The 15,042-nt window shown below is 34.4% G+C and overlaps 1 long non-coding RNA gene across 1 annotated transcript in view; it reads right to left on the bottom strand.

Moving 5' to 3' along the window:
• Positions 1 to 15,042, bottom strand: part of LOC105068857 (uncharacterized) — a 149,124-nt gene that overhangs the window by 50,608 nt on the left and 83,474 nt on the right. Inside the window, exons 12-15 of the long non-coding RNA XR_012509157.1 lie at positions 7,624 to 7,727; positions 5,771 to 5,933; positions 1,304 to 1,398; positions 199 to 261 (exon numbers count right to left, since the gene is read on the bottom strand). This is a non-coding gene — a long non-coding RNA (uncharacterized LOC105068857). The remainder of the gene's footprint in view (positions 1 to 198; positions 262 to 1,303; positions 1,399 to 5,770; positions 5,934 to 7,623; positions 7,728 to 15,042) is intronic.

Raw genomic sequence — 15,042 nt, 5'->3', positions numbered from 1 at the left:
AATCAGTAGATACATCAATTAAAGAGTTAAACTCAGAAAAATATTTGGTGGTACCTGGACCAATAAAATAACCTCCTTTCTTTTGAAACTTATTGACTCCACGATTAGAACTCTGTATGGAAATTGTATACAGTGACTAAATGAATTCCACTCTTCCTATGATGGCCACACTCCAAAATGGCATCCAATGATCCATACCTTCTGATATTCACATCATTGTGTAGTCCTCTCTGATGTTGTCCCATGGTTGACCTGTGTGACCTAGAAAATATGACAGAAGTGATGGTGGATGCCTCATGAGGCTGCCATTAAGGAAATTGTGGTATCTGCCTCTCTCCCACTCTCTTGATTACTCAGTCGAGGAGAAGCCAGCTGCTATGTCATAAGGACAAATGGTAACCAAGGAAGAGGCCCGCATCACCGGGGACTGATGCTTCCTGCCAACTGATCTGTGAGTGAGCCATCTTATAAGCAGATCCTCCATTTCCTGTCAAGCCAGCAGATTCCTGCAGCCCCTATCAGGTCTCTCATGAGAGGCCATGAGATGGGACCATTCAGCTGAGTTTTTCATGAATTCCTAACTCACAGAAACTGTGAGATACAAAATATTTTTTGTTTCAGTCTTTCCTATGGTGAATTAATTTGTTATGCAGTAATAAATAACTTGTACACTTCTCAAAATTAATGTACAATAATAAATAACTAGTATACTTCTCAAAATTAAATGCTAGCTTAGTGTGCATCTGAATAACCTACTGATAATCAGATGACTCTCCAGCATAGGAGTCTAGGTGATCACCTCCCATTATAAAGGCTGAAAAAGGCAGATACTCATTTTTCCAGAACCTTCCAACACCCAACATTGCAGCCTGGACACCTATATGTGACACAAGCACATCCAATTCTACCTGGGACTTTGAGTCAGAAGTTATTTACACAATAACTCAAAGGTGATAGAAAGCAAATTCTAATAGTAACTGCAGAGACTACAGCAACTTCAAGTATCCTGATGTCCCGGGGTAGCAGAGCCAGTAGCCAAACCCAGCGTCCAGCGCCAGCAGCAATCAAAGTCACAGTTCCCAGTGTTCAGCTATGAAAACAGAAGGGTCTTCACCCAACTGATTCAGCGGTGAGACTAGGCTGTGGTTTTCACTTTTACTTTTCCATTATTGCTGCCAGTTTTCCAAGTCTGATCATCTAGAATTCCAGCAAATCTATGCATATATCAGTTAAGATAACTGTGGCTGCTTGAACAAAACACTCAAAACTGCAGTGGTTTAAAACATACAAGTTAATTTCTCACCAACTCAGTAAGCTTCAAGGGTGTTCTGGTCACTGGATGGCTTGGGCTGTTTCCATCTTGATGCTCTATCACCATGAGGACTTTGTCAGCATCTGCTGTTAAAGCAAGAACAAATGAGAATGAAGAAGTTCCCCTATTTTTAAAGCCTTTCCACGAAGTGACACACATCACTTATGCTCACATTCCTTGCTGAGATCCAGGTACCAGACCGACATGGATTCACAGGTGAAAGGAGATCTAATCCAAAATGTACAGCAATTTCTCAGGAACATCTCATTCAGTAGAACAGAAAGTACAAAATCTGTCCAGTAGCTATCTGTCTCTGTCACACTGAGCAATGAATATGTTACAATGTTTATTTGGTTTCCTTAAATCGGCCAGAGACAGCTAGCTTGCCTTGCAACAGGGAATCCTGCTTAATATAGCTGTATTCTCAGTTACTTAACCAAAATCAATCAATAATTGGGCCAGTTAGTATAAATTGCATAGAATTAACACTTTTTGCATTATTATATTTCTTATTTTTCAATATTAAATAGGTTGTTTATCAATAGTTCATGAAACCAACTCTCATCTGCAACACTGAAAAAGTTGCAAGCCTCAGCTTACCATGTGTATATTTAGAAACAAGGAAGGGTTCACAGTTACAAACCATTTTCCAGTTATGACAACATTATATTCTAATAAACCCTAGAAGCATCTTACGTCTTTACCTCTATTAATCAACAATACCAATAGCCATCAATACCACAAAGCACACAATTTTTCAGAAATTATTTCAAATAATGGGAGATAATTTTCCCAGAAATAGTTAGATTATTAATTTTATTATTTATTATATTTCCTTAGCCATATAAATAATTATAGTGACATAATGTTTTATTACTGTGGACAGTCTCTACAAATTATGAGTACAGCTTAAAATTATTATATTGTTGGTCTTCAAATTTATTTTCTTGAAGAATAAATCATTGATAAGAAAACAAAAAAGACAAAACACAGAGAGGGGGGAAATATTTGCAAATACATAGTTGATAAAGTCCTGGTATCCAAAGTATATAAAGATCTCTTAAAGCTCAACAATAAGAAAACAACCCACTTAAGAACTGGTCAAAAGTTCTGAAAACTCACCAAAGAAGATATATAGATGGCAAATAAGCATATGAAAAGATGCTCAACATCATACCAGGGAATTACAAACAAAGATAACAATGAGTTATCACTATGCATCTGTTAGAATGGCTAAAACACAAAACACTGATAATACCAACTTCTGGCCAGGATGTAGACAACAGGAACTCTCATTCATTACTGGTGGAAATGCAAAAGTGTAGACGGTTTGGCAGTTTCTTGCAAAACTAAATATACTCTTATTGTATGATCCAACAACTGCACTCTTCAATATTTATCCAAAGGATTTTAAAACATACGCCACCTGAAAACCTGTGCAAGAGGTTTATAGCAATTTTATTTGTCATTGTCAAAAGTTGGAAGCACTCAACAATATCTTTCAGTAGGAGAATGGATAAATAAACTGTGGTACATCCAGACAATGGAATATTATTCAGCACTAAAATGAAATGAGCTATCAAGTCATGAAAAGACATGGAGGAAACTTAAATGCATATTGCTAAGTGAAGGAAGTCAAAGCCAATCTGAAAAGCTTATATACTCTATAATTCCAACTATATGACATTTTAAACAAGGCAAAACTATAGAGAAAGTAAAAAGATGAGTGGTTGCCAGGGCTGCAGAGGGAGAGGTAGAGAGAGATGCAGAGAGAGATGCAGAGGTGGAGCTCAGTGGATTTGGGGAACATGAAGTTGTTCCATCCGGTAAAGTAATAGTGAACACATGTCACTGCACGTTTGTCAAAACTCAGACAGTAGGTACAACACAAAAAGTGAATCCTAGTATAAATGATGAACTTTAGTTAATAATAATGTATCATACGGCTCTATCAATTGTAATAAGGTACCACACTAATGTAAGATGTTAATAATAGGAAAAACTGCATGTAGGAACAAGGAATTATATGGGAACTCTGTACTTTCTGCTCACTTTTTTCTGTAATTCTAAAACTGATCTAAAAAATGTCTTTTATTAAAAAACAAGTCATTAAATTTAAATAACAGGATGACAAATTCTGGGAAGAATCTTCATTATGCTTTATTTTTCAGCAATTCATTTATCTAAGAAAAGAAAGGAAAACTGTTACATTCACTCTAGATCTAACTAGGTGGGTCTAAATATCCTTCAAAGATCAGAGGTAATAAGATAGAAAGTCCCATCAAGCAGTTCGAATGCTGTTTCTGTCTCACCAACTTCTGGTTTACATATTTGGTTCAGTTTTTTAGCCTCCCCACATCCTCCTGTAGTCTGTTTACTGGCATTGACCAACAACCAGAATGGCACTGGGCTGTTGTATGCTTCCATTCTTACATGCACCTTAGCACTTAGCTCCTGTTTTGTAGAAAAAAAATTATTGACCTAGTGGGAACTTTGTATTGCCCAGTCTCCTAAAAGGCACTATAACTTACTTATTTGATTTGTTGACACTGAAAAATGTCAAATGTATTTTGTGCAATAAATGTATATTGAAAGAATACAAGAAAAAATGGTAAATGCTTCCTCTAGCATTTAATTTTCTGCTGCTTCTTTTGTTACCCTAACACATCTCAGAATCAACATCTAACGTATATCTTCCCATATCTGCTTTACCTATTAACCTTTCATGCACCAAGCTTTTCTGAATAAAGATAACAAAGGAAAAACTGCTCTACTCACCCTTAATAAGTGGAATATTTAATAAATCTAGATGGTTTGGAATTTTTATCCCAACAGTCTTGGGTTAAGCCACAAAGTCAGGTATCATTTATTATCAGTGTAGAGATGATGGGAGGCTTCACTACACTATATTTACTGAAGACAGTTCAATCAGAATATACAATTATTAATTAGTCAAGAAATAACTGGTAGACCATAGGCAATCTTTAAAGTCATGTGCAGGAAAAAAATTAAAAAGCAAGTATCACTTCTGATGAATGTTTTATTGAAGTACATTTGTTGTACAATATTATATATGTTACAGGTGAACAATACAGTGATTCATGATTTTTAAAGGTTATACTTGATTTACAGTTATTATAAAACATTGTCTATATTCCCTGTGTTGTACAGTATATCCTTGTAGCTTACTTTATACCTAATAGCTTGTACCTCTTAATATCCACCCTTATATTGCTCCTCTTTTCTCCCTTCTACCTACTCATAGCCACTGGTTTGTTCTCTATATCTGTGAGTTTGCTTCTTTTCTGTTATATTCAAGTGTTTGTTATATTTTCTAGATTCCACATATAAGTGATATTGTACAGTATTTCTCTTTTTCTGTCTGACTTATTTCATTTGCCTAATACCCTCCAAGTCATCCATGTTGTTGCAAATGGCAAAATGTGATTCTTTTTTATGGCTAAGTAGTATTCCATTGTATATACCACATCTTCTTTATCCATTCATATGTTGATCGACACTTAGGTTCCATATTTTGACAACTGTAAATAATGTTGCTATGAACATTGAGGTGCTTGTATCTTTTCGAATCACTGTTTTTGTCTGTTTTTTTTCAAATATATACTTAGGAGTGGAATTGCTGGGTCATGGTAGTTCTATTTTTAGTTTTTTGAGAAACCTCCCTACTGTTTTCCACAGTGGCTGTACCAACTTACATTCCTACCAACAGCGTAGAAGTGTTCTCTTTTCACTACAGCCTTGCCAACATTTGTTAATTATGTTCTTTTTGATGATAGCCATTCTGACAGGTGTGAGGTGATATCTCATTGTGGTTTTGATTTGCATTTCCTTGATGATTAGCAACGTTGAGTACCTTTTCATGGAGCTGCTGGCTATCTGCATTACCCCTTCGGAAAAATGTCTGTTTAGTTCTTCTGCCCAATTTTTAATGGGGTGGTTTGTTTTCATGTTGAGTTGTATAAGCTGTTTATATATGTGGATAATAACCCTTTATCAGCCATATCATTTCCAAATATTTTCTCCCATTCAGTAGGTTGTCTTTTCATTTTGTATTTTTTATTGATTCCTGAAATATTTATTTATTTACTTATAATTTATTTATTTCTGAGTAAGAATGCAATCTTAAAAAGAGAATACTTCAATTCAAAATAAGCTTTGCCTAGGAATTTCAGAAATCATTCATTCACAAATTTACTAAGCAAATATTTTTCACCCCTCTAATATGTACAAGGCCTTCTACTAGTGACTAAATGTTAATGTAAAGATAAACATGGTGGCTGCTTCATGGAATTTAAAGGCTGGCTAATAAAGAGTAGAAGCGTTTCCTTCCAAATTACTTATAGATTTTTAATCCTTTTGGAATGAATCAAGCTTTTAAGAAACAGAAAGCCCAGATACAGCGGCACAAACATACAGGGCTGTATTTATCTCACATACAAACATTCCAGATGTAGGCAATTGCTGTCATTTCTTCAGTAGCTCGATAAAAATGGACGTATGACCTTGACTGTTGTAGCTGGCTTTCACTCGTGTCTCCCATGATCCACAAGATGTCTGATGCAGCAGCTCGTTATAAAGCTCATTATAAATATGGCACTCACTTCAATGGAAAGGTAAAACGGAACAAGATGAAGTCTACCTTAAAAAGCAAAAGCGCCACAAGCAGCCCACAGAGTACTTCTGTTTATATTTAACTGATCTGAACCTGGATTATATTGTCACCATTGGCTGAAAGATGATGAAGAGGATTGCAGGAGTCAAAGACCCTCCAATACTAGGACTCAACAATTATCAAGTATTGTTTTCCAGAGCATCTGACCAATAAAGAACTCCAAACCGGTCTGTAAAGTTCAGGTTTAAAGATAAGTCTCAATTCTGTTGAAAAACAAAGCATGAAATGGTAGAGAGTATACATAAAACATTCGGCAACTATTAATCCTTATTTTGTTTGACAGTTGTTTTTAAAGGTATAATGGATACATATATTGAGTATATATCCATTATTCAATGCATATATTATGCATGTACTGACAATATTATGTATTGGCCGAAGTATTGGATATCATGAATGTAAGAATAAATAAGAGATGACCAGTTTTATGAGGTACTTCACAGTGTAACAGGGGAGACAGACACGAAAACAGATAATTATAAGACAATGTGTCATCTCCAAATAGTATTAGAATATTATAAAGCCTTTGCTTAAGATGCCACCAGTGGTAGTCCTTAAACTGAAAGACTGAAAGAAATCCTGACAAATAGAAAAGGACTCTATTGTCATCTAGTGGCCAAACTTATGTCCTTGAAATGGTTAAATTACCTTGGATATCTTTTATCTGTAAGAAGCTATTTTGGGGACTGAAAAGCAATTGAGCCCAATTTTGCAAGGTTTTTCGGATCCTAATACATGAAGGGGAATTAATGCTGTAAAAAATAATGTCGCATATCTTTTCAGAAAATTTTTTTTCACTCTCTCACCACAGATAGCAATGACTTCAACTTAAGAAATTTTCTGGGATTAAAAGAAGCTAAATGGACATGATAACTAAATTCAGTTTGTGATCTCGTATTGTATACTGGGACAATTAATAGTATTTAAACAAGGCCTGTAGATTACTTAACAGTATTGTATCAGTATTAATGTCCTGGCTTAGATAATCATACTGTGTTTATGTAAGACTTTAACATTTTGGGAGACTGAATGTCAGGTGTATAAGAAAACTATGACTAATTTTGCAGCTTTTTGTAAGTCTGAATTTATTTCCAAATGAAGGATTTAAAAAACTAAATGATAAAAATGTAGTATGAATTATAAAAGAGGTTTAATAAGGTGTTTTTGTTTCCCTAAGCTAGTAATATATCCTATAATTATACATAAGTATTATAATATAGTTATTTGTATATTTTTCTCTAAAGTGTACATTTTAAGTCATAAGGTCAGTCTGAAAGAAAATTTAAAACAATCTTTATAGTATTTGGTTTATAGGTGCTGATGGAAAAATGCTATTTTTCTAAGTCCAGCCACCATGGTAGTCTTTTTATAAGAAACCACAAATAATTAACCATTTTCTTTATATTGCTAACTCTGATAATATATGCTAACTCTCAGTTCAGCACTGAAGCCTTCTGATGGTGCTTTTTGTTTTCTGTGATTTCTATACAATGATATCCTAACATTTTAGGGACTCACAGAGCTATTAACATCAAATCACCTTAGTGGACTTCATGGGAATCTCAGAAAAAATGTCAGCTCGGCCCATCAAACCGGACACAAAAACATAGGCAATTACCTGAAACCAGTCTAGCTTTTAAAGATATGTGCTGCTGGTTGACGAGCTGTCTGGGACCACCGTACAGGATTCACAATCTATAAGAAGTCTCTGGCATTTGTCTTCTTCAGTGGAGGGGTGAAAAGATGACCAAAAATTAAAAGTTACATATATGATAGTGCAAGTGTAGGAAGAGAGGTAATTATACTTGTTTTACACAAATCGGATAAACCATATTCATGTTACAAAATATTCGTCGCTGAAAATAGTATTTTAATCATCTAAGAGCAATTTAACATTGCAAGATGGAGAATCCAGGTCAGTCATTTACATTAACTTTTTAAAGTTGAAAAGCCTAACTTCAAAGTATCAGCTAATTAGGTAGTCATTTAGTGAATGTCCAGGATTTTAGTTGAAAATCAAAGAGATGATGTTTCTGATTAAGGACGACAGCAAGTTCCTCCTATTAGGAAATGGTATCTATTATTTCTCTTTGTCTGTCCATATTACTTGCTTTAACCAGCAGAATGTGGTGGCAGTCATGTTGTGTAACTTGTAAAGCTGAACCCCTAACAGATCTGTGGTTTCTACTTTACACACTAGTAACACTCTGTTTTAGAATATAATTGTTATTCTGTGGAAAACCTAAGGTGCAGATTGCAGTCCCCTCTGCTAAGAGGGAGGGAGACACCACTATCCCTAAAACCACAGGGAAAGGCCACCCAGGTGAGAACTATGGCTCCTTAAGTTACAAGCTTGGCTGAGTCCCCAGCCAGCAGTCATTACTGAACTGTCAGGCACACGAGTCAGCCACCTCGGGTGGCTCAATAAAGGTGGCTTCCAGGTGACTGCAGGCCCAGTCAATGCCACGTGGAACAGAAGATCTACTCAAACATACTCAGACAGATCATAAAACCACGAAAGACAACAAGTGGCTGTTGTTAGTTTAAGTTTTGAGATGTGTTATTCAGCAAAAGATAACCAAAACAGTGTGTTCTATATTAACCTCCTCATCGGGGTATGCAATTTCTGTAATCACAACGGCAGCTCCCAATTTAGTAGCCTCTGTTAAGCTGCCATGACAATTTTATCCCTCCTCAGTCTTAAATCATTTTTCATAAAGCTTTTGATAACAGCTTTTCTAATATAAAGTGCATTTTTCAAGGTCCATCTATTTCAGTTCAAAAATATCTGTTGAATCTTGTTCTTTCTATTCAGTTTAGTTAAACTTAAAACACTGAAAAATTAGAAGGCATAGCCCTTGTCATTAAAAGCCTCATTACTATTGTAGAGACATAAGATACACATTTATTTAGAACAACTAAGGAGTAGTAAGGAGGACTGACTGCAGAGGCAAAAAGAAAATGTATGTAGGACTGAAACATTTCTGAAAGGCTTTTGGGAAGAAAAAAACAAACGTTCAACCTTATAAAATATGGGGAACTTGAATGGTAAAGAAAAGAAGGGTGAGGGTGCTACAGACTGTGTGAGACCCAAATGCAGAGACTGGAGACTGATGGATGGGAGATGGTGAGGAAACAATGTTTGCTAAAGCAAATAGGAGGAAACAACCAAAAATGCAACTAATTTGTGTAAAAAGAAGTATCAATTTGATTTATTTAAATTTTATTTTTCTTGGTTCATAATTAAACGTTTTTGAACATCAGTGAAGAGAAATGTGGCTTAACCACAAACTTCCTCACATGCAAATAAGCATGCCAGATTTTGCATTTAAAATTTAGGAAGCAAAATTTCATCATTTCACACAGGTCTGAGTTTGCAATGCATAGATTCCTGACGGCAGAAATACAGATTGCTAGTTAGAAATATACAGAAAGTGAAGCATGTAAATGATGATGAAATGCAAATGTGCTGCAATCGTATTACAAAGTTTTCTCCTTCCTTTTTAACTTCATTTTCTATATCATTGACTGAAGAATATTTATCCTCCATCTGCAAAAGTCATCCCCTTGTATCGTGTAGCAAAGCAAAAGGAACACTCATGAGCACTGAGCAAGGACACAGATGCTCATTAATCAAGTAGATTATCACCAGTGATCAGAAATACTGAAGATGTTTCAGTTAAATTGCCCTTATGTATACTTAGTTGTGACACTACTGTCCCTCAGAATCTTGGCAAAGAATTCTAGCTCTTTTAGGAAAATGCAATTAGTATCCAAATAGATATATTATTTTTCTTTCACCCTATGTACTGATTGTCCCGAGTGAGAAATAAGCAAACCAATTTATTACAATCAGAAATTTTATATATTTTTTAAAAATCCACAGGATACATACTCTATATTTGCTATTTAACACTTCTAGCAATTTCAGAAATATTAAGACTCCATATGATCTCAGACAAAGCTGTAACTGTTCCTATTTTCTTAGTAATAAATAAACACATCAATCATCTTTTTTATCCATTACTCATTTACACTTACTGCTATTGTAGTAGGCACTGGGGCATAAAAATGAGGTATGATCCATATGCATTATACTCAATATTATTTCTAATAGCCCTGCTCCATCTCTCAACAATTATGAGCATTAGCGTACTTCAATTTCAATGCAAAAATGCAAGCACACAATTTTTAGATTGTCTGATCCCTGCAAAAACTATAGTCCTGTGGCTCATATCCAAAGACTTTGTTTCATATACATCTATTCTTTAATCCAACACACTTACTTTGTACTTATTTGCCAAACGTAGTGCTAAATACTGAATACATAAAGATGAATAAGCTCTTACACTCAAGGAGATTTTATGGTCTAATAAAAAAACACAGTCTTGAAAATAAATACAGGCAACAGGATCAAATGTTCAAAACCAACACAAAGTTTCACATAGAAAGTAGTAGTCATCGATAATAAGGGACAGTCAGTATAAGCTTTATAAAAAAAGATGATACTCAGTCTGAGTTTTGAAGGCTAATCACATATTCAGCAGGTAAACAAGCATGGTAGATGGTTCAAAACCCAAACATGTTACTGTCAGAGTGATTTGCAATTGTACTTATAAGATGTAGAATTTAAAAATTGTAGTTCACATGCGTCTGAATGCATAGACATGCACACACATCTGTGTCTCGTTGGATATTGGGTTATCTTTCCTGTTTGAAAATAAACTGGAAGATGCTGGTATGGTTTATGGATGTCACTAAAAATATTGTTTTTTAATTTAAAAAAATCTTTGTAGATTCACGGATATGACCAATTGAGACATATGTGCCTTGCTAAACTGTTATCTTTCTTTAGGATTCTTAAATGCTATTACTCCTAGTTTTGGGGAGTAATTCCACTCTTTGACATAAATCTATTATCTTTACCACATTCTCATATCTGTAAAATAAGGATGAGGACACTCATCCCCCCAAAGTTATTGAGAAAATTATTATGAAGAATACATTTTTTGATCTGAATATTTGTAGACCTGATTTTAAAGGGAGAAATATATTCAGATATATGCATGAAAGTTGTACTATATAGAACTTCACTAACGACGTGGGAATGGAAGGAAGGGGCTGTAAAAAATTTAAAATCCTAACAATGAACAAGTTTCCCATTAATTCACTTAAAAGTATAATTAGAGAACCAGAAACAATTATATCATCAGATGTCTATACACCAAAGAAGAATATGGATGTTAAACATGAAATTATACAAAATGTGAAAACAGCAGATTTCAAAAGCAACACAAAGTAATACATAATTCAAAAGAAAGGTAGGAAGTAATTCTAGTATTATATAAAAAGAAATTATACTTAGTGAAAATCATTAGCAAGATAAAGTATAATGAAATATATTTGGATAAGATGAACAGGAAAGTAAGTAGGAAATTTTTTTGTAAAACATGCTATGCATTATATTTTTGTAAAAATACATATGCAATGAAATGGAGACAAAGATCATGCTTTGCTAATTCACGATATACAACAGACAAAGACAGAAAATGTAGTATTGATGGGCGACTCCAACAATAAAAACATCCGCTACACGTGTCATTCAAAAACAAAGCCTTTGATAAAGTCTTGGCTTGATTTTATGACAATTTTACCTCTAAAACATAGTCTTGGAGTAGGGGAAGGCAGAATACATAAACCTATTTAAAAGCGGAGTGGTTTGTCAGTGAAAATCTCTGCATTTTAAAGTGATGTGTTGAACTAGGAAATGTTTCTTACTGTATTAGTTTACTAGGGTTTCTGTTAAAAAGTACCACAATTCTGGAGGGTAGAATTCTAGGATCAACATAGGCTTGATTTCTTCTGAGACCTAAGATCTCTGTGCCCTCACAGGTCATCCCTCAGTATGTGTTGTCTGTGTTTAATTCTCTTCTTATAAGGATATCAGTCAAGTTGGATTAGAGCCTACCCTTATGACCCCATTTTAACCTAACTCTTTAAAGGCTCCATCTCCAAATACAGTCACATTCTAGGTAATGGAAGAAAGGGTTTCATTGTATTAATTTGGGAGGGACACAGTTCAACTCATAACTCTCATCTTAGAAAGTCAATTGAGAAAATTTAAAAAAAAGAGATTCAAAATGCCCAAATGTTGGACCTAAGAATTTTCCCTGCTTTTTAAAACCTCTCCCAGTGGTTCTGTTTCCAGCCATGCTGTAGATCAAAGTTTGGGAAGGTTCTAAAGCAAAGATTCTATTATTGTGGGCAGGTCAGGAGCCCAGTGTTATTTGATGCCTTTCTAGCCATGTAATTTAATTATATTATGTTACCTTCACAAGTGCAAGCTTAAAGATTCAACATATATAAGGGAAATACATTGTTGGACATGCTTCAACTTTGGTCGGCAGTGGCCATTCCAAAGCCCTGTAATGAGAAGTGTTGTGAGATTTGCTATGGAAAAGAGAGGGAAGAATAGCTAGGCATGTTCTATATATGTGCCTTTCTCATATAATAGGAATTCTCTTCGTTTCTAAGGGAAGTGTAGTTTTCAATCATATAACCCCCTAGAGAGCTCAATTTTGGCTACAGGGATCTTATTTTACCATCTTAACTGGAATAAAGCCCACATTAAAAATGTGACCAGTGTATCTCTTCATTTCTGAAGCAGGTTTTTCCACTGCTTATTGTCTGGAATCACACTTTAGCAACACTTTCTATGTTTTTTCCCACCCTTCTTCCAGACCTGTATCAGTCCAATTGTTTCTTTGGCTTCCTCCTGCCCTGCCTGTCATGTGTTTTCTCATGCTACTTTCTTTGCCTCCCTTTTCTGCGTCAACTCACTCTGCTCTCTCCTGCCTGTTCTTTCTCACTTCTCTCTGATTCTTACTATTCTGAAATGCCCTTTTCGCTCGGTACAATAGTACCCACCATCTACCCATCAGCTTTGTTTTCAGAACCACAGTGTATCAACTTATAGATCCTATTCCTTTTAAAGAATAAATCACGACATTCTCTATGCATGAATTCTTTTTTTTCAAATGAGCAAATGTGCATTATTTATAACTTGAGTTGCCTCTTTTCCCCCAGCTTTACTGAGATATAATTGACATAAGTAAGTGTAAGTTTAAGGTATACAATATGCTGATTTGATATGCATATATATTGCAGAATGATTACTATAATAAGGTTAGTTAGCACATCTACCAGCTCACACAATTACTGTTTTGTTTCTCTGTTTTATGGTGAGAACATTTAAAGTCTACTCTCTTAGCAATTTTCAAATATACAATATTGTTAAAGTATAATCACTATCCTGTACATTAAATTACATTAAATTATTCACCTTATAATAGGAACTTAGTACTCTCTGACTAACATCTCACAACCTCCGTGGGTTCTTGAAGCTTAAACTTACATTCCTACACACTAAAGATATTCACCATCAATCACATAGGAAATTTTCTGTCATTCTTTATAAAACCAAAAATATGTAAGCTACTATTTTTATAATCTATCACTGAAACTGAATTTATCCCACATTTGTTCACTATTTAATTCACAATGATTTGGGGGTTCAGATGAATATTTAGCATTATTTTTCAGGATGTCTATTACTTTTTCATTGGAATAATCAGGTTTTTAAGAGAGTGTAATTTGGTACATAGCAACAATTAGGAAGAATGTTTAAGTACTTGCATTTAAAAAATTCTTAGGTTACTTGCAAAGCTGTAACTTTTTAAATACTGTTTTGGAAAATAGCAGTAGCATTTATAAAACTGTAAGGTAAATAGCTGTTGAAACTTAAAAATACATCTCAAAGCTTAGTGATGAATTTGACAGAGAAATGGCTTCTTTTCAGGATATTCTGGTTTAATTTGTCATTTTGCCCCTAAGAAATATATATACATAATATAGGAGGAAATCTAACAAAGCAAATATTTTTAATTCAATCCAGGGGAAAAGATATATAATTTTTTAATTAATATGCTACATTTTATATTCTGTGGAAGAGGTCAGAACAGAATGTGAAAAGGGTAAATGAGAGTAAGAAAATCAGTATCACTTACATTAAAAGTATTCATTAAATAAGGTAATATATAAAATAGTATGTCCTAAAGTATCCTGAAATCTTATGGGAACTAAACTTCCTATATTTTAAGAAAAATGTATTTTTTAAATTATTTTTATCCTTTTCCATATAAATCATTAAAATTCCAGAAATTATAGTACTTTACTGTCTAAATTCTACTTCATTTTCTGTGATTTATATTGAAAAATATCACAAAACAATTTTATCAGACCAAATATCTAAGGTTTTGGTTTAGAAAAATATGTTCACTGCACGTACACTTTACTTCACCTGCAAAAGCAGCTACTGACCACCCCCATTGGAACTTTTGGATTGTGAGGTCTTTTCTCAAGAATTGTAATAGATTGGTGCTAATCCATGTATATATTCTAACTCAAGCTCTCTTGTGCCTAATTCTGTACATTTACAAGGTAGCTGGTTAGAGTTGAAGATGCAGCCAGTAGCAAAGGAACAAAGCAAAGCAAACAATTCCACTTACGCACCAAATCTCTTCTTCAGAATGCAAGCCAACTGATATAATCAATATAGGCAAATTAATTACAGTATACTGGAGCATTTATCAAATTAATATCATCATTTGCAACTGGACGTGGCACAAATCTATATCCTAAAATAGTTTATTATTTTCTTCCTCAAACCCATTTCTACTTCTGTAGTCTTACTCTCTAAGATCTAATGACCAAAACAAGACACTTGAGAGTGGAAGGGGTCACTAATACCTATGCTGTGACAACGCAGGAGGACTTGGGCAGTCTTGGGCAAATGAGGAAGAATATCACACTATTTGTGAATAAGAGAATCATTTACTCATTTGGCCAAACCCAAACCAGGTGTCCTATTTGACTTACAATTTCCTTCAAATAAAATAAGCTTGAAGGACTTGTTGACTTTCCTTTTATTCACCTTATAATTACCTAGGTGAAGCTCTCTCATCCTCTCTCACCAAAA

This window comes from Camelus bactrianus, chromosome 9 (genome assembly GCF_048773025.1).
Source record: "Camelus bactrianus isolate YW-2024 breed Bactrian camel chromosome 9, ASM4877302v1, whole genome shotgun sequence".
Lineage (NCBI taxonomy): Eukaryota > Metazoa > Chordata > Mammalia > Artiodactyla > Camelidae > Camelus > Camelus bactrianus.
Note: the sequence above shows the minus strand (reverse complement) of the source record. Positions and strands in the feature narration are given on the sequence as shown.